Source organism: Solanum pennellii, chromosome 9, assembly GCF_001406875.1.
Source record: "Solanum pennellii chromosome 9, SPENNV200".
NCBI lineage: Eukaryota > Viridiplantae > Streptophyta > Magnoliopsida > Solanales > Solanaceae > Solanum > Solanum pennellii.
The window spans coordinates 53,815,844-53,842,592 of NC_028645.1; positions in this window are offsets into that span (position 1 = coordinate 53,815,844).

Genomic DNA, 26,749 nt, shown 5'->3' on the forward strand with positions numbered 1-26,749 from the left:
CTTGCGGTGAAGATGCTTCAAAATTCAAAAAAATGAAACATTTAAGTAATTGATAATGGAAAAGTGATAACATATGAGATATAACCATATAAACTCAATCCACAACATATTTATAATCTTATGAAATGCACAATGCAAGGAATAAATGAAATTCAATAACAAAAAGACTCTTAAACACAATGCAGCAATACAACAGTCTACTATGACATTCTACTCTCAAGCTTGAGTTGAATGGAAGATATGAGACAAACAATCAAAACTCGACTAATCACAATACTCCCCCGCTTAGAAGGAACTCATTATAACTAAAAGAAAGAAACTATAACTTCCCAACATCCTTATCATCATCAAGGTTTGATCCTCTTTCCCGGAGTGCATGAAAACGATTCTTCTTTGGAGAATCATTACCTGGAACACTTGTAGTAACTTATTTACGTTTTTTTCTTTTAGCCGCAATAGTACGACAATACCTCACCTTATGTCCATCCTTACAAAAACCAAAACAATTTACGATACCAATTAAACATTCCTCATAGTGCTTATTCCCAAAAGTAGCACAAGTAGGATTACCATTTTGAGAACCACTACCCTTCTCAAGTTTGACCTTAGGATCTCTCGGTTAATCTTCAATTTGAGGTCTCTTCTTGAACCTAGGTTTATTTTGCTCGCGTGATCCACTCCTTTTAAAGTTTCTACTGATCCTCTTAAGTTTAAAATCATGTATCGATTGAGCATATAACATAAGACTAGATACAATCATAACATCATGGAGCATAGTCGTATGACATTTTTCTTTCACAAGGTCAGCTACAACGGTCACAAACCTACTCATCTCATCCCTAGGGTTAAACACCAACAATGGAGCATACCTAGAAAACATAGTGAACTTCAAAGAACTCTCCTTAACTCTCATATTGCCTTGATAGAGATTTAATAAACTGCTCAACCTTCACTTCCCTCCTCTCACGAGGAAATTACTTTCCTATCAAAGCCTCCTTAAACTCTTCCAACACAATAGCACTCTACTTAAATGATATATTATATGTCCATTGTGTGCACCACACTCGAGCAACCTCCCTATATTGGTACGAAGCCAACTCCGCCTTCTCCCTAGAAGTCACCCCCATTGCTTTCAACACCTTGTACACACCATCTAAAAACACTTGTGGATCCCCCACCTTAGATACAAGAAATATAGGAAGATTAATTCACACAAAATCTATCACTGTAGATTCCATAGTGCTCTCCACAACTGTCACGGCCCAAATTTTGGAATCTGACTCGCAACCGGCGTCGTTGACCTCTCAGAGGTCACAGACAAGCCTCTTCTTGCATTCATCATATTCATCTAGTTAAATTTGTGAAAACTTTAAAACTTTCTAAATGTATGAAGGATAGATAGACTTCAAATAATTATTAACTATTATATCATATACTTAGCTCAAAGTAAAAAAACAACCATCCATCTTAAAGAATCAATTTTAAACAAAAGATGAATATATCATAAAAGTTGTCCAAACACGACCTTATTACGAAGCTTTGAAATAAGAATATGAAAGATACTCTAGGGACAAAATACAATAGCTATGTCTACTAATAGGCTAGACTAAAACTATAGTATCCTCGAATTCAAGAGGAGCTACAAAATGGTCTGCAAAATGCTGATGTCCAAACTGCTACAATGAGTCTTCAATCTTCTCTCTGACCTGCACCTATAAAATATTAAATTGTATAGGGTTAGTTCACCACTTGATCTAAGTATGGGTGTGTTCACACATACACATAAGGCTATGCATGATCAAGGAAAGCTCTTCCTAAACAACATGCCATTTCTTGAAAGTGTAGTCACTGGACTTTCCTAATTCGTTAGTTGTGAATTGTGGTATGAATATGATGTATTTTAATACATTCAAAGCACACATATAATTTTCTATTTGATTACAAGACATTAGAATTATCAACATATTTTTAGAACAACTCGGGCGAAGATTTGAAATTTTAGTATCCCCTAACCCCAGAGCTCTATTCTTGACACTTAGTTGATTTTTAAATGTTTTTCTTCTTCTTATTGTCTATTCAATAATTACTTTGGTCCTATATTTTACTTACAACTGCAACGATTCATTGTAGTCCCATACCCAGAATGAATCAAGTAAGTAATCCAAGGACTAAGGAATGTTTTCACTATCCTTACAATGATTCATTTATAACATTATATATATTCATTAACACTTCATAAGCCAGTCTCTATTGGCTATCCAACTTATTTCATCATTTTCATTTTAGGGAAGTTATGAAGGTTTGATTTGCTATTATGTTTCTACTCCCCTTTATTGGCATCATATAAGAAGTCATTATAAGGCAATTTTATTTGTCTTTGCCCATTATTTGCTGAAACTTCATTGGTATTGATATTGACAATTGACATTCTTAAGGTCTTACTTTCATTGATCACTTTGAAGATACGTTCCATCATCTTTCTTTCTTGCTTTTTTAGAGACATCTTTACAAGTAAGATCATGCGAGATAACATAAAACCCAGTTTCTTACTAAACCAAAAATAGGTTATTTACCGTTTAAAATCAATCTTGATCATGTGAGCTACTCATTAAATCCAGTGTCTGCCCCACACCGAAAAGGGGTGATTTCGGCTAAGGCGAAACCATCTCAAGTTTTTACCCTATATCGAAAAGGGTGGCTCATGACTATAGTGAATCAAGAACATCTTTTTGAGAATTAACCGACATATATCATGTGAGATAAACATGAAATATAGTGTCTACCCCACACCGAAAATAGGTGATCTCACTGGCCAAGGTGATATCGAAACATACTTAGCTCTATTAGGTGGAAACTACAGGCTAGTTCATATGTTGTCTAGACATTGTTCGATGCTTAGGGACATAAGAAGAAAAATTATTCACCTCGGTGGTAGCCTCGTATCATGAGACATACACTTAAAAGCACATGCTCGTAACTACTCTATCTGTGCTTTGCTCACTTTCATTATCTTCTTATCTTTTGGAGTTCACTCAAACATTATGGAATCTTCTTCTAGATTTAGATTTACTTACTCTATAAATGACTTTTCAACCTTTTATTTACATTGATGAAATGTGAATTGTCCTTACATGACATATTTGGTGTTAAAGAGACTTGTCTCACACGCTCTAACACCTTCATTCGTGAGTATTTTTAACATAGTGGCTTAGGAGTAAGTGAGGCTTGTCTCACCTTTTATTCTGCTCACTTTCATAACTTAGACATCTTTAGTTATGTTATTACTCAGGTTAATTGCTTACTTTCGTTTAATAGCTTCATATAATCGTTTATAGACGATGAGAACTCCACTCAATGAATTACATATGTTCATATTTCATTTTGTTAGGGCATGTTGGGACTTGTCCCAATGAAGGGCATGCCTTTTGAATATGGATTCATTGAATTACCTTAGATGTGATTATATTGTAATTTCAATACTTTGGCTATATATGATTTGCACAAAATTAGTATTGGCCTAGAAAAATTGAAACAAACTTCATACCCAATTTATTGGCACAAGCCAAAGTTACACTCATTCATGTTTAGTTTTGTTTTCCTAAGCCATCACCTAATATTTAAATTATTTAAAGATAATAGTATATACAATTCAATTCATCACTCTTAGACAATGTATTGTTTGCCATTTTATTTGAATAATGCAGGCAATTCATTCAAGTATAATTTCATGGAATCATTAGCCAATTCTATTACATAATTTGGAAATAATGTTGTAGGAAAATTTACTGGCATAAGCCAAAGTTTCACTACACTTGAACTTGTAATCTTTGATTAACTTGCAAGAATAATTAAATTCTTGGTTTGGCTAAGCTATGAAGTTGTTTTACCATTATAGATTCATGAACTAGCTTTGATTCTTTATAAAAATTATAACTACTTATTCAATGCTATTACGTTCACAAATTCGTGTGCATATGTATGTTGGGACTTGTCCCATTGATTGGCATACCCTATGTTATCAGCTCATTGATGTAGATATTCGTATAACTTTGCATATTTTGAATTAAGATTAGTATAACTTCATACATTTTGGGAGATAATATATTTGACGTAGTTTTGCTAGCAAATTTGTTGGCATAAACCAAACCTTCACATATGATAGTCATTTAAACTTCATTTGTTGTAAGCCAACATTTTTACATTCAATTAACATAGAATTATAATTCAATGAACAGCCTATAAAAGTAGAATTAATTTCATAAAGAACTCACAAAAACTTCATCTTTCTCGAGTACAAAACTAAGCATTATGTCATTCCTTAATCCGTGTAACTAATCACTCAATCATTCGAATTCCATCTATAGACCTCAGTAATCATTAAAAAATCAACAACTTATAAAATCAGTTAGCACCACATACCAACAACATGTTAAAGATTACATCTATATGCTTAAAGAGTCGAAGAGAAGGATAACTAGGGAGATGGACGTTCAACAATATCATTGGGAAACAACCCTAGTGTCGAAATTCATAAGTTTTAAACGTTTGAAAAGCCTTTTGGAGAAAGAATTCCAAGAGAGAATACCCATACCTTAAGTAGAACATAATCTACGGAGAACACCTTGATTGAAAACTTTGACAAACCTTGAAATCGCCTAGAACGTCTATGAATTTTCTGCCTGTTTCTTTCGTTTGTTTTACAGTTGTGTTCTCTCATTGTTTTGATCGTGAGTTTTAGGTTTAGGAACTGATATTGACTCATTCAATAAGTCTTAGTATTTTAATTAAATAAATTATTAATTAATTAGTAAAAAGCCCCTCCAAGATTGACTAGAACTAGGAAAACACAACGCTCAGTCAAATCTGAAATTTAGCATAAGAATTTCGTTTTAAACCTCTAAAGTAATTAATTAAATGGATAATTTAATTAATTAAGGGACATATGGTAATTAATAAAGTACCCCTAAGCCGTTGAAACAATAACTAACCTTTTTTGACAATCCTAGGTTAAGTAATAGGATGTTTCTTGAATTAACTAGCTTAGTGTAAGAATTTCGGTTTGACCCCTTTAATTTAATTAATTAAATGGATAATTAAACTAATTTAGATACCTAGGGTAATTATTTAGGTACCCTTAAATCGTTATAACCATAACTAACTGTTTGAACCATCCTAGGTTAGGTACTAGGTTGTTTTTTTCTTGTCTTAACCGAAATCTGGAAATTGCTTTGTGATTTCGGTTTTTCCCTTTTAAATTAATTAATTAAGCTACTAAATTTATTAATTATGTATCCTATGGTAAGTATACGTAAATTTTTTGGACCATAACCAACCCTTTGGACAATCCTAGGTTAGGTACAAGGTTATCTCTTTAACTAGTTACTAGGTTAGTGTCCACCCGGTTTTGTCTTAGATTGTTTGGTGCACTAGTGGGTCCATTTAAGTTAGTCCTAGGTTATTTAGTTATTTAGGGAAGTATTTTAGAGTCTAGAATTATTTAGAGAGATACGCCCCACATGGTGGAACCCTTGTGCACGCCTGCCCCCTAACTACCCTAACTAAATTCGGTTAGGGTGGTCCACTGTTGTCTGATTCCCACATGCTTTGCCCATATGGTTGCACATGTGTTGGTTGTACTTTTCTAACTAAGTATTCTTGCTGTACTATTTTGAATATTTACTTATTGTCCCAAGGACCTCACCATGTCCTTGGGCACTGCTTAATTTACATGATCATTTTAAATGGTCATGTGCTATTGTACTATGCTTGACACTTGGATTCCTAGTACATATTGTATATATGATAAAAGTATTGAATTTTAGCTTAGGGTCTTCATTGCAGGTACATATCTTTAACAAGCTCATTAATACATAGAAAAATTGGCTAACACCCTTCAAACCAATATTTTCTAATATGCCCAATATTTTGCTTATTTGTGCATGATATAAAAATTGGCTAATACCCCTTAGCAAATTTTCTATACTATGCCAAATATTTCTCAATATTGGGCATTGGAAGGCATATGTATCCCTAATACACATACTTAAATACCTATTGGGCTCTTCAAAAGACTTGTAATTTTCCGGAATGTTACACGAACATTCACTCTAGGGTCAAATCTCAATTCATCAAAGTAGTTAAGGATCGGGCTAAAGTAAGTAAAGCCTCTCTAATCTCAATTAGTTCTATTTGGGGAACCACCCCAATAGGGAATTGAAAACCATTAGCTCCTTGAGACCCTTGATAATTTTGAAGAACTTGATTAACTTGATGAGACACTTCCTCATCCACCCTTACTTCTTCTAACCTTCTCGAAGCCATCCTTCTAGTTTTCATATTTTATAAGCACAAGCGAAGAGATCAGGAATAGACACTTACAACCTCAACTCTATAGGCACGACACAAGATTGATGAAGAAAGTGAAACTTTATCGTCCTATAGCCTCTCGCCCATTAATGTGTAGTGACTCACGCCGCTGTTCAAGTCTCTAATTGACGTGACTTGATGAGACTTTTAGATTACTAATACCACTTTAATAATATATGGTCTTATACGCTTGTCACGACCCGTATTTATACCCTAGAAGCTAAGGTATTATAAGGTCATCGCACAATGTACTTGACCTCTCGGAGATCTTGTAAAAGTCCATTGACATCATTCATTGCATACATGTATGAAAATTAGTGCGGAATTAAAACTTTTCCCAACAATCACATAGTCTTTAAAAAGATCTTTCATATAAAAACCATAGGAAATACTAACGCTCATATCATCAAATCTTAAATACAAGAATACTTGGGACACGACCCATATATCAATATAAAGTACTACTAAGTCTATTACAATGCTTTGAAATAAGAAATCAAAAGAGATATATTCCCTCGAGTCATATGAGGACATACATCAAACTTTGATAGAATGATAACTAGAATCCATTCTTTCTTTGAAAACACCTTATCTCTGCCAACTACTCCTTTAGATATAACAAAATGTATAGAATTAATACAAACACTTGTACTAAATATGGATAAATGCATAAAGTCATGGAAACAAGCATTTAATGGAAATATGTTCTTTTTTACTTAAACATCATAGAATAAACATAAGAACAACATTTAACACCTTAGATATACATAAGATATCACATAAGCATTTTATCACTATTTGAGGAACATTACAGCAAGTCTTCCAATTTACAGTAACATTACAATGAAGCTTACAGTGACTTCACTGTAAGTTCACTATAGCATCCCATGAAATTCACACTCCACATTCTAGCATCAAAGTAAATCCAAAACACATAAATTTGAGATCCTCCTACGAAAAGTGATTCTAAAGTTCACTTGAGTGAGTTGTGAAGCGACCACCTGTACAGTCCCTTCACACAAACCTAAGAGATCCGTTAGATTACCTAGGACAAGATCATTCTCATTTAATAACATAACATATCTATAATATGAAATTCTCCTCCCAAATGTTATCAACATATTTACTAAGTAAATCAAGAAGGGAATGCCCATACACACTCTCCAAGATTACAAGAATAATCGTTTAAGACTACCTAAGTATAGATCATGTCTAATCTATTTAACAACTTCCCTATCTAGAGTCATTCTTAATACATACCTAGGTATTACATGAAGTGACCATTCCTATGCGCCCTTCACACCTTAACTGGATCACCCTTAACTACTTTAGGTAAGTACATATTCATTTCCATGCTTTCCAACTTAACTCATCATCATTATTAGTTTCAAGATAAATTCATCACATAAGGACATTCAAGTAATGGTCTTGGAGAATACCTATGGAATCAATCACTAACATATTAAAAGCCTGTTGTGCAATGTCAATATAGTTTCCCATACTACTAACTAAACTTCATAGAACTTCTCCACAAGAGGGTATCCCATATGTTGAGAATAAACAATAACCGACATAGACCATGGTAGCTAGGCATGGAATCTAGAGTTGTAACCTAGTCTAACGCAGGATGTTTTACTTCTTCTCCATTCTCATGATTTATATAGAGAAACTTCCCTAGACGTACTAACACATCCCGTGTGCTTCAACATGCTATCACTATGACATATTGTTTGATAGACATTATTAGGATGAACCATCCATTACTCCACGAGTCGAAAGCGGATGAATACCCAAAAGAATTCCTAGATAAGGTATATAAGATCCTATTTTCTATGGGTGTTACTATGGGTGAAAAGGCTTAGTTGGCCGCCTATCGACTCAAAGATGTAGCGCAAACTTGGTACACCCAATGTAGAGATAATAGCATGCTAAGATGTGGACCGGATACTTGGGAGATTTTCAAAAAGGCTTTCCTCTATCGGTTCCTTCCAAGAGAGTTGAGGGAAGATCATCTAGAAAAATTCATCAACCGTCGTCAAGGAGGTATGAGTGTACTTGACTTCTCCTTGAAGTTTACAAAATTGTGAAAATATGCTCAATCCTTAGAGTCTAACCCAAGGCTTGAGATGAGTCATTTTCTTATTGGAGAATGACTTGGTGGGATAATGTCATTCGTCTATTCTTTATGAAAAGATGAATATTTCCCGTGTAATATTTCATGCTCGACAAGTGGAAGAAAGTGGGTTAAGGAGGAGGAATAGAGAAGCAAAGAGGGCCAAGTCTTTTGAAACTGGTTATTCAATGGGGAGGTTGGAATTTCAAGATACAACTAGATTCAAGAAGAAGTTTTCTAATAAACTTCCATCAAAGTTCCCTAAGGCTCGTGATGATAGGGTGTCTAACCCTAAGTCTCAAAGGGAAGAGGCACTACTTCACAAAGTATGAAGCCAACTTGGGGAAAGTGTGGCAAGAGACATTGGGGTGAGTGCCTAGTCGGGATGGAGAATTGCTTCAACTGTGGTAAAAGTTGTCACAAGGTTAGAGATTTACCTAATTTGAAGGGGCAAGATAAGGGGAGCCGACAAGCAAGTGGTTCAAAAGTTGATGATCCAAAAAAATCACTTTTATGCTCTCCGTTCTAACGGTGAAAAAGAGAGTTTTCCTAACGTGGTGAGAGGTATGTTACAAGTATTCTCTTTAAATTTTTATTCTTCACATTATCGTTGTGATACCTTGTCATTTGTTACTTCATTGGTATCTAGAAAGTTTGATATTTTGCCTTATATCTTAAATGAACCTTGACTACCCCGGTAGGTGAGTAGGTGGTTCCAAATAGGTATAGAAAAATTGTCCCACAATGTTACCCAATAGAGCTACTCATGTTGAATTAGTGTAACTCAATATGATTGACTTTGATGTTATTTTGTGGAGGAATTGGTTGCATGCTTTTTGTGCTTCCATTGATTATAGGAAAAGAGTTATGTTTAACTTTGCTAATGAACCTATCATGGAGTGGAAGGGGAAAAGTTCCATTCCTAGAGGTTGTATCATTAGTAGCATAAACGCTTGTAAGATGATATATAAATGGGTTCTATATCATATTGTCAGAGTCAAATATTTTGACTCCACCATTCCTCCCATTGAGTTAGTCCCGTAGTGAGGAAATTTCTGGAGGTGTTTCCTAATGATCTTCCCATAATTCCTCCCAAACGGAAAATTGATTTTGGTATTGATTTGCTACTGGATACAAATCCAATTTCAATTTCTCCTTATTGGATGGCTTCAGGATATAGAAAAAGTTGAAGGCTCAACTGAAAGATTTACTAGACAAGGGATTCATTCAACGTAGTATTTACCCATGGGGTGCTCAAGTTTTATTTGTGAAGAAGAAGGATGGGTAACTTAGGATATGAATCAATTACCGGCAAGTCAACAAAGTGATTATTAAGAATAGGTATCCGCTCCCTCCGATAGAGGACTTGTTTGATCAACTCCAAGGGGTAAGCTTTTTTTCCAAATTTGACATAAGGTCGAGATATCACCAACTTAAGGTGAGAGATGAATATATTCCCAACATGACCTTTCGTAAAATGTATGGTCATTTTGAGGTTAGAGTGATGTTTTTTGGGTTGACTAATGCCCCGAAAACATTTATGGAACTAATGTATAAGGTGTTCTGAAACTACCTAGACGCTATTGTGATTGTCTTCATAGATGATACTTTTGCAAATTTGAAGAATGAGGGTGATCATATGTGTCATTTGAGGATGTTGTTACAAGTCTTGCAGGAACACCAATTATTTGACATCTATAGCGATGTGAGTTTTGGATAAGGTCGATGGTGTTTCTTGGTCATGTCATCTCTAGTGAGGCTGTAGAGGTTGATCCAAAGAAGACATACGTGGTTTAAAATTGGCCTAGAACTTTTGATCCAATAGATATTAGAAGTTTCTTAGGTCTAACCGGGTACTATAAGAGGTTGGTGGATGGTTTTGTGTCCTTTGCATCTAATTTGATACTTTTGACCCAAAAAACTATGAAATTTGAGTGGTTGGTGGCTTGTGAAAGATGCTTCTAAACCTTGAAAGATAGTCTTACCACCACTCTATTGTAGACTTTACCGAAGGGTACCAAGGGTTTCGTGGTTATTTTGATGCATCACGAGTGGTATTGGGTTGTGTACTTATGCAACACGTGAAGATTATAGATTATGCCTTTAGGCAACTCAAGGATCATTTGAAGAACTACCATACTGATTATTATGAGTTAGCGGTCGTGGTGTTTTCCTTGAAATATGGAGTCATCATTTATATGTTGTTCATCTTGATGTGTATAACAACCAAAATAGTCTTCAATATGTGTCTACTAAAAAGGAGTTGAATCTCCGACAACAAAAGTGGTTGGAATTATTGAAAGATTACGACATGAGTGTTCTCTACCACCAAGGTAAAACTAATGTGGTTATGGATGCTCTAAGTCGTATGACCATCAGTAGTGTGTCTCATGTTAAGGATAAAAAAAAAGACCTAGAGAAAGATGTCCATAGGTTGGCTCATTTGGTTTTTAGATTCGAAGATTCTCCTCATGGTGGTTTTATGGTCAATCTTAACTATGAGTCATCTTTGGTGGTTGAGGTGATGTCTAAGAAACACCTTGATACATCATTGATGGAGTTAAAGGATTCGGTTATTATAAAGTTTAATGAATCATTCTCCTCAAGGGACATGGTCATTTGAGGTTCAAGGGAGGTTCTGCGTGCCCAAAATGGATGATTTGTGAAATCGTACCCTTGAGAAAGCTCATTGTTCTCGTTAGTTAATTCATCTGGGTTCTATAAATATGTAGAACTCTTATACTTGTATAAAGACATTAAATAGTTAAAATATAGTATATAGGGTACAAAATTCCATTTACGACTCCCCAAGAACCGTCCAAAGGGTCTTTGAGGAAGACCCATACCTTGGCGATCATGCAGTCGAAGAAGGTCTTGGCAGCCAAGATATGGAGGCAACTGCCTGCCGTGCAGCCAACACAAGGAAGGAAAAAAGTTGCCTCGTGACATGGGACCTCCACTAGGTCCACTGCCTCAACCCAGATTTTAAAAAAAGTTAATAAAATTTCCCTCGTGATGCACAACCACTTCATAGATTCGTTCGCATCATTTTTAAGTTAATTTGACTTCTCAATAAGACCCAATTAAGTGAGTTTTATTTTGGGTAATATAGGGGACGATTATATTGATTTTAGATTAGTTTAAAGCATATTTTACTCACTCAAATATAATCGCCAAATCAAACCCAAAATCTCTTACCTATCTCGACTTTCTCTCTCAATTCATCAACCATTGAAGGATCAAGGAAGCTTTGATAAGAACACCAAGTTCTCAACTTTTCTTCTCAAATTTTGTGTATTAAGATTCATTAAGGTATGGGTTCTTCACTCTTGTGATTTCTTTCTCCAAGAGGTCCTTTCCAAGTTGATTTCTATATCATCCAATTCCAAGGGTTTTCTCTACTAATGATTTTCTTCTAAACATGAAATTAATGGATAATTGTGATTAAATAAGGCTAGTTAAGTGTAAATTTTTAGCTAATTGATTTTTGTTATGGCAATATCTTATGGATCATGTCGCTTTCCCCAAATTCGCCAAACCTTGGATATTGCTTATTAATTGATAGGAATTGAAGATGTATTGATTCTTAGACTTCTTTTATCTATTCTAGTTCATTCATGGACTTCCTTTGATAAGATATTGTTGGGATTTTTATCAATTTCTTGATGAATTCATGTTGAACCCTATTTCCCCTAACCCTAGGTTGTGAATTTATATTAACTTAGGGGGTGATGATGCAATTTACCAAGTTCTTGTGATAATTACTATTGTATGATGTTATTACACGTATTGATGGATTAATTTGGATTAATTATGGGTAATACCAATCATTATAGCTTTTTGAAGGAGAACTGGTAAGACTTTGTGATCTTAAACTTTTACTTCAGTTATGATGGCTCTTACTTGCTGATGAAGATCAATTGAAACATGTCTTGTGATTGAATTACCTAGGTGGTGGTAGGATGATGAAATTGAAATTCCTTGATAATGTGATTGTGAGATTATGTTTAAGATGTAATGATATAAGCTTGGTTATGAATTACCTATGTGCCTCACCATGATATGATTATGATGTGCTAATATCACATATGAGGGTTGCATTGAAAGAAAATTTATATGTAATTCCTAATGAACTAAATGACTATGATATACAAAGGGTTAGTATCCTATGACCTATAAAATGTTATGATAATTAATAGAGGCTTAAAGACATTTCAAAAAGGGACTCTAGCTTAGAACAGGGTGAACTAGTAGTGAGAAGTGTCCCGTCCCATTTGGAAAGGTAGTTTCACTATGTTACCCATGAGATTGGAGACTATAATGCAATGTGCATAAAGAGGGTCCAAAGCATCTATCCTAGTTCTTGAACTTTGTTTCCCTCATAGGAATACTATCTAGTGGATCCACCTAGAATGCTATGTTCATATTTTGGTACTACCTTTGGAAGTAGTCCACCTTTTTCCGGTGTAGGGTTTCATGAGATCGAATTCCACATTTAGATCTTGTGGTCTATGTCGGTTACCAAAAGTAAAATAAAGTAACAATGTAAACACTATCAAGGGTGACTTAAAGGTGTTTGACTTAGTCTAGGTAGGTGTATGGGACTCTACCTAGACATTGCACAGATTGTCTCTAAGATGAGATCTAGGAGGTTGTTATTATGTATGATGTTATGAAATATATGATGTTAACATTTTTTGATAATATTCTTACGTGATGAAGAATAGATTAATGAACATGATGTTAGTGTAAATTGTTATATTAAATAATGACTATCTATGATGAAATGTAATGTGAAGCCAGGCTTTACGTATGATCTACTATCTTGTTTACTTGATTGTGTGGGATTATGGGGCTTCACATGACCACTACAATTGTAGGCTTAGGATGGTATTGTTGGTAAGGTTCTTGTATGTTAATTCAATGAATAATGAATATGAAATGTTAAGGTGACTTTGTGATGATGTTGTGCATATGTCTATACTTAGTACAAGTGATGTACTAACTTATGTTTCTATGTTTATTATAAAATGTAGGTTCCGACCATTGAGTTTCTAGAAGGCCATTGAAGAGGACTTGGATTTCTCATTCTCCATATTCGGCAGGTGCTCAACTTCCGAGGACGATGCCACTATCTTTCTATTGGATATTGTTTAATCTTAAAGACACTTCTGTTCATTCTCTTTCATTTGAAGACTAAGATTGTATATACCTATATGTGGCCTTTATTGTAATAAAGTATGGTTACGCCCAATGTTGTACACATTTTAGATGGTTTAATATGAGACGTATTCCAGACTTCATATAATTATATATTGCCATCTTATGTACGTGAAGTAAAATTAGAAGACTATGTAGTGCTTCTTATGAGAGGAATTGATGCAAACATCCTATGTATATATTGTGTGTATGCTAGAGGTCTATGTAAACCTTAATATAGAAGTAGATAAGGAGTTTTAAATTATCTGCAATTTAACCTATTAAATGTAAAGAAGAATGATAAGAGGCTTAGTCCTCTTCGAGGATGACGACACCAGTTACTTCTAGGGAATTCTCCCTGGATGTGACAATGTGTAAGTGTAGTATATGTATATATGAAGAATTCTAGTGTGTGAAATATGATAAGTGTTGGTATGAGCATGTTTAGGAGTTAACATTATGAAAAATAATGATTGTGGGAAAGGTGTGAAATAATGATTAGTTAACATTATGTTTAGTATTTGAATGAATGGACAAAGTTAATGAATGTGAATGGGGGATTTTAGGGTGGACACTCTTCGTGAGTGGAGATGAATGGTCTAGACAATCCCTCATGTCCCTATTGTAAGAAGAAGTGAGTTTGAGTGCACACTCTTCGTGAATTGAGATGAAGTGTTTAGTAGCATTCTCACACTCTTTGTAAGTTGAGATGTGGTGTCCAATAGTTATCCCTTGACCTTTAGTAATGAATTTATAAGACTCCGTAGGGGAGTTGTTCTTAGCACAGAGAGGATTTAAAGAAGGGGTGGATACACCTCGTGAGTAGAGATGTTGTACCCAATGTAACCCTTGAGATGAGTACTCCTCTTTAGTAGAAAATTAGTTACAAGAAGGAGTCTTCTCATACCTTAACTATGCGCCGCATAGGAGTAGCTAATGGATAAGCCATGTAACTACTCAAGAATGACCCCACCCTAGGAAACTGGGGATCCTTCATCTTGTAGGGGTTAATAGTGAGATTCCACTTCTGGCTCTCATGGTCTATGTCGGTTAAAGCTAGCCCCCACAAAAGAATGTAATGAACTAAGTCTTATGAAGGGTGTAATACTTAGGATAGGTGGTGTATTGGGACACCATCTATCCATTGCACAACTAGGCATTTGAATGGAGTCTTGTTGTGCATTTATATGAAATGTATGAAGGGTCCTTATGTAATGTAAATAAAGTTATGGGACATAGAGTCTAATGTCATGAAAGCATTAAGGTTGTGCATTGTATGATGAAGCTAATAAATCATGAATGTGGTGTAGTATGGGATGATACTTTCACATTGCACTATGTGCAATTTGGGGGATGTCATGGAAAAGGGTTCTTATAGGAAGTCCTTAAATGTAAGTATGTTCCTCTAGTGTCTTTGATGTTTAGTGTGGGATATTATACATGAGAAGTAAGCCTATCATCGGTAGTCTTAAGAATCAGTTAGGTATGTATTAAAGGAATAGTACGGGCGGTTTTTTCATGTCTTACCTTAGTGAGTCTTGGGATAGATTTGTGTAGGTAAACTTCATGGGAAATAAGCTCACTGTAAGTCGTAATAGAATGGGTTCACTGTAAGATGAAATGAATGCAACTTCACTGTTAAGTTTCTTTAGTTCACTGTAATGTTTCGTTTGGTGCTAAAATTATGAAGGTTTTACCTTATGTGCTAAATGACGATTTATATGTTGTTTTACTCTTATATTCATGAAGGTTTTACTTATATTTCATGAAAGCTTTATTTCAACTAAAATTCCGCTTTTGTATGTTTTTGCATATGACATACTTAGTACAATGTTTGTACTAAACCGATACTTTTCTATACCTATAAGTATATGTTTGGAGGCGATTGGAAGTGTACAAGGAAAGCTTGGGAAGTTGACTCTCTCTAGACTCGGTATGTGCTCATATGTTTGAGCACATGGTCTATGTTTCTTTAGTTCTCTTTTAAGTCTCGTATAAGACTTATTATATATCTTCTTTCAATGTAAAGGGTCGTTCTCTATGATATTTATGTTGTCTCTTTAAGTTGGCTTGTGAGAAGGAGAACCATCCTTAGTATTTATAAAATATATCTCCTTATTATTATTAATGTCATGATATGTGTTTATTTCCGCACTACTTTGCATATCTTATGTAATGAACGATAGTTAAGAGCTTGTACAAGACACTGAAGGGTAAATTATTCTTTGTTATGACTCAAGAGTTACCCTTTCTTCAACGGTGTACTTGTGGGTCCTGACAAACATGGTTTTAGAGCATAAGGTTTTGGGAAATAGTTTAGGGTCCAAAGTTTCACAACCCACATCTTGTAGAGTCTTATTCATTTGTATAATGCATGACATATCCATGAACAGGAGGCTATAAGGCTATAGACGTTTCACTTTCTTCCTTATTCTAGTGTCGTGACATAGAGTTGATGTAACGCCACAAAATGAACTAGCTTGAACAAGATCTTCGCTTGTGTACCATGAGTTAATTTTGTGTTTAAAAGGTTTATACTAATGTTTTGAGGCAGTGTTCAATGTTTTGTGACGTTTGGAGGTCAAACATCTTAGACCAGCCATGACGTTCGGTAGGTGTTCCTTAGAAAGTGCTTTTGTGTCTTTACATGTCATAGCAAGTTTTACGTGTTCATTTTAGTTGAAATTGATGTGGGATGATCCTAAGACGTCGAATACTATTTTTACGGGTTCAACATCCTGGTACGACTCCACCTAGGACCAACAAGGGGTCCTAGAGGTTGACCCAAGACTTGACACCAAAGCTTCCAAGACAGGCCCAAACGACGCCCTAGCATCAACGGACCGTAGTCCTGTTGATTGGCCGTCTTTGGGGTGCATATATACACCCTTAGTTCTGGGAGGTTAAACCCACAAGATGGATACTCAGTCCCATTCGACGCCCAAGCAGGACTGGCCGTCGAACAGAGGACGCCCCATAGCTGCTAGTCGTCGATGGAGACAGTGTAAAGCTGCAATGTTTTTCTGCCAAGGCTAGGGTTATTTTGTAAACTCACCCCAACTCTTTTATTAACCTAAGATGAGTATTTTATTGTTTTTTAGTATATTAAATTATTTTCAAAGTGTAGACCTTGACAAGACCCCTCATTTCAAATATTCAAAACCCACTCTAAAGAAAGAACTCTCCCAAAACCCCATAGAAGCTTGGACTCAAGCAAGGTATTGGAGGGCCGATTGTGGTCGATTTGTTCATAAAGAATAGTTGTCTTATTCACATTGAGGTATGGTAGTCATTATTGAACTTCCTTTCATTCAAGGAGCCACTTCATAATGATTTCAAAATGGGTTTTACCTTCAAACTTCTTTATTCCTTGACTCTAAGTATGGTTCATTAATGAAAATGTTTAAATATTAAAATGATTTATTAATAGTGTTTAATGATTATTTAAATATCTAAAACGCAATGAAATCATGTTATTTCTTTTTATGAACTTTTGTCTTAAGGTATGGGTCTAATGAACATGATTTGATATTGTTAGAGTTATAGTCTCTTTATGGTTGTATTGTAATCTAGTTACTTCCCTAAGGACTACTTAATAATGTATTCTTTACTAACTTATTATAGGTGGTGAAAGCATGGATTAATGGTAAGTTGGTTAGATTTTTTAGCTCTTATTGGCAAAATGTTCTTGAGTGGTATGAGCCACCTGTGGTGGTGGTTTTTATTTGAAGTATATGAATATTAATTTACACATGTATTATTAATGAGGACATGAAGGCATATTATGTGAAGTAACATTATAATTATGTTGTCTTCTTAATGGGCTTTATGAAGCTTGTGTTTGTGAAGTATGCTAGAGATTACGTCTAAGTGAACTATATACTTATGTGAAACATGTTAAAGTCTGTAATATGATGAATGAAGTTAAATAATGTGAATTAAAATGTGTGTCTTGTGGTGGAGACTCTTTGCTATTCGAGATGAAGTGTTCAGTAGTAACCTCACTATCTCCCAAGAGCTTTCAAGATAGGTTGAAGGATGGACTCCCTTCGTGAGATGAGATGTGGTGTCTAATAAATTATTCCTTATCCTTTAGTAATTAATGTTGAAGACTCCATGGAGGAGTCATGCTTAGCACCTAGAGTATATGAAGAAGAGGTGGTTACACATTGTGAGTTGGGATGTTGTACGCAATCTACCTCTTCAGATGAGTACTACTCATTAGTAAAGAATGAGTTAATTTCAAGAAATTCCTTATCCCTTAACTGTGCACCCACTTAGGTGTAGCTATTGGAGAATCCATGTAAAGTCTAAGAGAATTACCCTACCCTAGGCAAGTGGGGATCCCTAATCCGATAAAGGTTAATGTAGGGATTCCATGTATAACTCTGATAGTCTATGTCGGTTAAAGCTAACTCCCCATAAAAGAATGTAATGAACTAAGTCTCCTAATGAGTGTTCTACTTAGGGTAGGTGGTTGTGTGAGACACTATTTATCCATTGCACAAGTAGACACTCGAAAGGGGAGTGTTGATGTGTCTTTATCGTTAATGCATGAATGTGTTGTTATGTAATGAAATGAAGTTATTCTACTTATATTCTAATGTAAATAAAGGATTTTAGAGTTATGTCTTGTTAATGAAATGTATGAATGATGAATGTAGTGTACCTAACCTCATGGAATACTCAAGAAGCACAAAGTGGGAGAAGAAGTATGGGATGTTATTCTCACATTGCACTTTGTGTAACATACAAGTCCACTTGGGGAAGGGTACTTATGTTAAGTTCTAGATTCTAATATTTCCTCTAATTTCTAACTATAAGATGTTGACTTCTACCTCAACCAAGTAAGCCTATAATGGGTAGTCATGAGGGTCATTTGAGTGTGCATTGAAGGAATCGAATGGGTGGTTCCTTCATGTCTTACCTTAGTGAATCTTAGGATAACCTTTGTTAGGGAAACTTGTAAGGGGTGAGTTCACTGTCGGTTGGTTTGAAAAGATTTCACTGTAAAATTAGTTGGGTTTACTATAAAAATATGTTTTCATCCTAAAATCATGGGAGTTCTATTTTATGTGATATATTACTATTGTTGTGATATTTTTCTTCTATATTTATTAAGGTTTTAATAAATTGGCATAAAAACTTATTTCTACTAAAATGTTCCTTTTTGCATGTTTTTGCATATGTCATACTTAGGACATTGTCCCGTACTAACCCGGTACTTTTCTATACTTTATAAGTATAGGTTGGAGGCAAGTTGAAGGCTAGAAGTCAAGCTTGGGAATCGACTCTCTCAACATTAAGTATGTCCTCATATATTCGAGGGCATAGTTCTATTTCTTAGTTTCTAATATTAAGACTCATTATGTATTTTCCTTTAATGTAAAGGGGCCATGTCCCTAAGATATTAAGTGGTGTTAAGTTGACTTGTGACGACAAGACTACTCTTTAGTCTTTATCGATGAAATTTTATTATTATTATAAATGTCGTGAAAAGTATAATTTTGCACTACTATTCATGTCTTATATAATGAATGATTGAAAATGGCTAATACAAGACATCTGAAAAGTCAAGCATGAAATTGTTAGACCTAAGGGTTACCCTAACTTGTTGGGTACTTTCAAGTTGTGACAAAATTTGTATCAGAGCATAAACTTATGGAAAATAGTTTAGGATCAAAAGTCTCACAAGTCATGTCTAGTAGAGTATTATTCATAGGTGTGAGTCGCGACATATCCATTAGTGAGAGTCTATAAGGCGATAGAAGCTTCATTTTCTTCATTATTCTAATGTAGTGCCTTAGAATTGAGTTCTAGATGATGTCTTTCTTAACCTCTTTTCTTGTGTTTATAGGACATGAATACAAGGAGGACCACCGCTAGAAGGGAGGAGGAATTAGCAGGAAATGAGGGGATCCCTCCTCGTGATGAGAAAGTCCTTGTAGTTGGCCTAGAGGATGTGAATGAGGTGGTTCCCCATTCGGAACCTCAAGGACCTCAAGTGCTCCAAATTCCCCCTATTCCAAAAGCTCCTCAAATTCCCTTTGTTGAAGGGGATATTACTAATGCGTAATTCAGGGTTGCCCATATGAATTTGATCCAATTCATGATGACTCAAGCTCAAGTCGTCACTAATCAACTGGATTCCAATGCTAACCAAGAAGGTGGACCTCAACCTAATGCAAAATATTCCCTCTTCTAGAATTCGAGATTTCATGAAGATGAACCCTTCTAGTTTTCATGGAACTAGGGTTGATGAAGATCCACAAAGCTTCATAGATGAAATTTTCAGGGTGATGGATACTATGGGTGTGACCCCTATAGAGAGAGCGGAGTTAGTCGCTTATCAACTCAAAGATGTGGATCAAGTATGGTTTGACCAATGGACGGATGACAGACCCTTATGGGATGGTCCGGTAGATTAAGAGGTGTTCAAAAAGGCTTTTCTTGATAGGTTCTTTCTCTTAGAGTGGAGGGAGAAGATGATGGTGAAATTCATGAATCTTATTAATGGGGAATGAATGTGAAAGAGTACTCTTTCAAATTAACCCTACTCTGTAAATATGCCCCTGCCATAGTTGCCACCCCTAGGGATAGTATGAGCAAATTTGTGATGTGAGTGTCTAGCTTGGTGTAGAGAGTGTTATGTACAACAATGCTCCATAATGATATGGATATCTCAAGACTCATTGTATATTTTCAAAAAATTGAGAAGTCCAAAAGTAGGGACCTAAGGCAAGAGGGTAAGAGGACTAGGTCTGATTAACAAGGACAACCAAAACCTAAGACGAGGTTCTATCACCATGATTCTGCCATGTGGAATAAGGATAGGGATCCCAACAAAAATTCCCAAGGAGGTGGCCATTCTTTAAAGAGGTCGAGGTGTGCTACATGTGGGAAGCAACATTTGGGTTAGTGACTTGCTGCAACGGATACATTTTTTGTGTGTGGTAGTAAGAGTAACAAAATGAGGGACTGCCCTAACTTCAAGGAAAAGGGAAAAGAGGTCAACCATACCCCTAATGGTGGTCTGGATCCTAATGCTCCAAAGAATAATTGTTTCTATGTAATGGGAACATAGTAAGGGTCTAATCCTAAAATGTAGCCCCTATAAGTATTGATTCCTTTTTAGTTGTTTGTTTTACTTTATCTGAGTTTATATGATCTTGTCTCTAATATTTTCATGTCTTCTTGTTGGAATTGTTTGAATGATGAATTAATGAGTTTTAAGCATGCCTCACTGTTAAGGCTTGTGCATTCAGTGCAATTCATTTCAAAAATTGACTTAATTTCACCTACATGATTTGTAGTTTTAATGTGTGTAGAAATGATGTGTATGAGCATTTTTAACGTGACACAAGGTAGTTCCTCCATAAATGAAGAGATGAGGGTGTGTTTTGAGTGGTGAAAATAGTTCCAAAACATGCTTGTGTTGTCAAATTTGTTTTCAATGTATAGTTGCGTTTGTTTATAAGATGGTGAATTAACTATGAATCTTTAAACCATAATATAAAGTTTTATATTCTACGAGTTGAGTCCTTGTTATCCTAAAAAAATGGTTAGGGTCATTCGAGGACGAATGTTTTTCCAAGTGGAGAAGAATGCAACGTCCGAAAACAAACTAAGTTGAACTAGAGCTTTGCTTGTTTATCATGAGTTAATCTGTGCTAAAAAAGTTAATAATGATTTTTTGAGGGAGTTTCTAATGTTTTGTAGAGTTTGGACGTCAAACGTCAAAGAACGTCCATGACGTTCGAAAGGCGTGCCTTAGGAAGTTCTTGTGCGTCTTAGCATGTTTTAACAAGTTTTACGTGTTTGTTTATGATGAAAATGATGTGGGATGATCGTAACACCTAGATTACTATGTTTAGGAGTTCAACCTAAGGGTAAGACTCCACCTAGTACCCACAAGGGGTCCAAGATGCGGACACAAGACTTAAAATCAAAGCTGCCAATACAGGCCCAGACGATGCAGTAAGACCCCAAAAATGACTTAGGTGAACTAGAGACTAACATATTGGTCTTCATGGTCTAAGGTCCTAATAGTTCTAATATATGGTATTCAGGCAGTGTCTAGGAGTTTAGGTGCATTGGAAGTCAAACGTTAAGGGACGACCATAAGTGGTTTTATGTGTTTATATTTTGTTAATGAGGTTATAAGGTCCTTAAATGTGTTACTATAGCATGTATATCCATTGTGTCATGTTTTGTGGAGTTTGGAGGTCAAACGTCCAAGAACGTTCATGATGTTCGAAAGGTGTGCCTTGAATAGAAATGTTTTATTAAGTTTTACATGTTCGTTATGAATGAAATTATTTTTAGAGGTGATAAAATCATAGATGATCATGTTTGGGTTGGAAAAGTCCTGGGAAACATCCCGATGGACCGACCAAGATTCCTTGAGGAATGACCTAAACATGGAGACAAGACTGTCCCAAGCAGCCCCCAAATTACGGAGGCATCAACAGATCGTGGGCCTATCGATGGCCCGTCGATTGGTCTCATATGTAGGGACATAGAATGGGAAGGGATGAGAAACATTTCAAGTCTCTTATCCAACCAACGGAAGGACATGACGGTCCGTTTGTGGACAAATGGTCCCTTAACTGCCAACCATTGGTGGAATGTCTTCCTGCGTGCAGGTTCACTGCCATGTTAGGGGTGAACTTGTAATTCCACCCCACTTACAAATAATAGTATTGGAGGTTTATTAGGGGTAGTTTTAGTATATTAAATGTGTACAGAAGTCTTAAACACATTGAAGACTTCATTCTTCTAAATCAACACCCTAGAATCCCTTAGAAACTCCTAAAAACTCTAGTGAAGTCCAAACTCAATGAAGGACTTGATGTGACAAATTGAGTGGATATTCTTAATCAAAGTGAATAACTATATCCATCAAGGTATGTATTTTTATCCTTGAGACATGTTTCATCAAGGAGCCCTCATTCTCAAGATGTTTTCTTTATTTTCAAAGATGAATTGTCCAATTTCAAGATTCTACCATGGTTTCTTGCATCAATTGTTTTTAAACGCTTATTATGGATTAAATTGATATTGTATTGATGATTTTAACCTTAATTACCAATGAACCCATGAATTGGATGGACCCTAGTTATTGACTAACTTATGGGTTACTTGATATTGATCTAATGTTGATGAATTCTTATATAGTTTTATGTGGGCTATTCATTGATGTAATAATTGTAGTAAATTGATATATAGGTTGTATTAGATTGATGAATTTACATTGTTTTGACCTAGTTCATTGATTATTATAGTTTTTATGTTGTATTTTGATGTTCATGGCCATCTCTAAGGGTCTAATGCTATCGAATTGGATGATTTATCATCAAGTTTAGATGTTTAGGACGATGTGGGGGTATGCTGCCCTATTGACTTTATTTTGTGCTTGTTTATACTTCAATTATGTTGTAATTGGTATGTTCCACTTATGGTGGTTGTATAATGTGTTTTACTTGAATTTGACGTGGCGTTGTCGGAGTTAGTTTATGTATTATGATGATCATGGCCTGTTCGGCTAGTAATGTGGCTATTTGTGTAGTTGATTATGTGAAGTATTATGATATCTATCTGCACGTTAGGAAATGTGGAAGTATATGTGTTCTATTAATGTTATGTAGGTGATCATGTTATACTATGACTTTGACTTTGTGTGTATAGTCTTAGGGTTGAATCTTCGTTATTCCTACTTGACTATTTGAGTCTATAATGGCTATATTTATGATTTAGTAGTAACGTATGGAGTTACATAAAGAGAGTAAGGGTCATCCTAAGTGCTTTAAAGAATGATATGCTATATATGATAAGGTGAAAGAATGTAGTGTCTTTTCTTGTAGACTTGTGTTCCTTACTTTATATATGAGTTAATGTTATGATATTATGATGTGTCTTGACTAGGTAGGCTTAGTTCACCTTTGTCATGTATGAAAGAAAGATATTTGATACCTAAGAGGATGTCAGGAAGGTCATGTACGTGGTAAAGGTTATGTTATGAATGTTGAAGTCGAGAGCCATAATGGTATCCTTCATGTAAGGGAATGGTGTAATTAAGGTTAATTGGATGGAACGACATCATATTAATCCTTAAGAAAGTCATAATTAGCTATCTTAATCACCATTGAAACGTATAGTGGACCTCTTTGGTAAGGTGAATATGACTTGGTTATTAACTAGATAAGGTACCTCTTCATGTGATCCTTTAATGCCAATTACTCTATGAGAACCAAGGCTACCACCGAGTGATTATGTTATGGGAAATGTAACAACTTTAGAATGAGACTAGAGTACAATGTACCTCTACATGATAATGAGATTAGAGTGCATAAAAGACATTCATATTCCTTAACCATGTGCTTACATGGGATGTGTCCTTGTTCTACCCTTGGAAAGTAGAACACCCTCATAGGAGTAGGTTAGAACTCTGGATTCCATGTGAAGCTATGATGGTCTATGTCTCTTATTGCCTATTCTCATCATCTGGGATACTTACTAGTACTAGAGAAGTTCTATGATGTTTATGTGGTGGTATGGGACTCTATCTAGACATTGCACAATAGACTTTGAAGGTGTTGGTTAGAGTCCCTATGACTTGTTTAAGACCATTACCTAAATGTCCTCTATGTGATGTATGAGTCTTAATAAACTAATGAACTAATGACTTATGTTATGAAGTACGTAAATGGAATAATTACTTATCTAGAGTAGTTAAGAGTTGACTAGTTAAAGTGTGAAGGAGGGATATGAATGGTCAGTTCATACCTTACCTAGATGAGTCTTAAGAATGACTCTAGTAAGGGAATATGTTGATTATGTGGACATGATCCAAACTTAGGAAGTCTAAAGAATTATTTCGGTAGTTTTGAAGAGGTCAATCATGGATGTTATCTTCTTGATCTACTTAAGTAAATCTTTTGATAGCCTTTGATGAGTAAATGTCACATTGTATATTGTTGATATCTTTGATGTCTTGGAGTATGTATGTGGCTTAATATAAGTGTTCCTAAGGGTTATTTAGATATTCTTTAGGAGGTTATATGGGCGGTCTCTCATTGTGTTCCTTAAGTGGGTCTTAGGATAGCTTTTACTGAGGAAACTACATGCTAAGAGGTGTTCAAAAGGAAAGCGAAGCACTTCACTGTAAGAGGTGTTAAAAAGGAAAGAGAAGCAGTTCAATGTAGTAGTGAAGAACTTAACTATACAATGAAATGAGTTCACTATAAAGTGCCACTAAAAAGTAATGTTTACTTTAAATGCTATCTTATGTGTTCCTAAGTTAATAAATGTTGTTCTTATGATTATATTATGATATTTTAAAGAAATGATGCATATTTCCAATAAATGTCTGTTTTCATGATTTTTATGCATAAGTCATACTTATTGTATGTGGTTGTACGAACTCCATGCCTTTATATATCTATATAGTCTTGGTAGGTGAGGAGATTTTTGGAAGGAATAATTGGACCATAGCATCGTTCAAGAAAAGTTAAAGTATGTCATCATTTGATTGGAGGCCATATATGTCTTTTATGTTTCTGATTGAAGTATTGTAATAGACTTAGTATTTCAATATTCGTATTTTGTATGGGCTGTGTCCCAAGTATTCTTGTGTCTTAAGATGATGAGATTGAAACTTAGTATTTCCTATTGCTTTATATGAAAGAGATTTTTAAAGACTATGTTATGTTTTGTGAAAAGTTTTAATTCCGCACTACTTTTCACTATGTTTATGCGATTAATGATATGTAAGGGCTTGTACAAGACTTTAGAGGGGTCAAGTACGCCGGTTGCAAATCCGAGATTGACCCTAACTTCAAGGGTATGGTTTCGGAATGTGATAAGTTTTGTATCAGATTCAGGTTGTTAAATTATTATTAGTAGTCAAGAAGTCTCATTAAGTCACTTCTTGTAGAGTCTTCACCATCGGTGTGAGTCCCGACACATCTATGGGTGAGAGGCTATAGGATGATAGAGTTTCCCTTCTTTTCTACTCCTATGTCGTGTCGTAGAGTAAAAGTTATGCGCACTCTTTTCATATGATTTTCCTTGTGCTTCTAGGAAGATGAATACGAGGAGGACACTGACTATGAGAGTTGAGGAGAATGATGTGCATGGGGAGATCCCTCATCATGTTGAGGGGGTTGAGCAAGTTCCTCAAGGTGATCAAGGTGATCAAGTCTCTGTTGTGGGTGAGGTTAATGAGGATCCCCCTGTAACACCTTGAAAATCAAGACTCATTGTAAATCCTAATATAGGTGTCATAAAGACTAAACACTGTTTCTATGTACATTGTTGATGATTATAGGTCATTTAGGAGGTTTAAGAACGAAAACGTCCAAAAACGTCCGGGAAGTTGGTTCAAAGGGATGTTAGTGTGCCTTAGCCTTTTGACTAACTTTATGAGTCGAAAATGTAAGAAAATGGGTGGAAAGGTAGATAATGGGTGATTGAGTTGTTTCTTGATTGAAATGTCTTTATATGACTCCCCAAGGACCAACCAAGCGCCCTTGAGGAGGACCCCTGTAGTTTGATGCAGCATTGCCTGGAACTGTAGGTTGACGGGACATATGACGGTCCGTGTGTGGCTCGATGGGGGCATCGAGGATACTATTGTCCCACACTTAGAAATATTCGTGAAGGCTTTTCTGACCTAGCTACTGTTACACGCGACGGAAGGGGGTTGACGGGGCGTTAGTGTCTCGACGGGGCTTCGAGGCCACCGTCATCCCACACTTAGAAAAATTTGGAGGAAGCCTTCGCCTGCAAAGTCTCTAACTAAGACGACGGAGTGCACGATGGAGGGGGGGGTTGTCGGTCGAATTACCGATGGACCATCGATCGAGGTCTCATTGGTGAGGGTCGAGTTCTACTGATAAATTTTAATTGATTTTTCATTTAATTAATTAAGTGTTTTAGGGGTTAGTTAGGAATTAAAGAGAGATTAATAAAGTTAATTAATCGCCACTATAAATACCCTTAGCACTCATTAACCTAAACACATCTCTCAAAATAAATTCTCTTCATTCTCTCTTATTTCTCTCTACATGA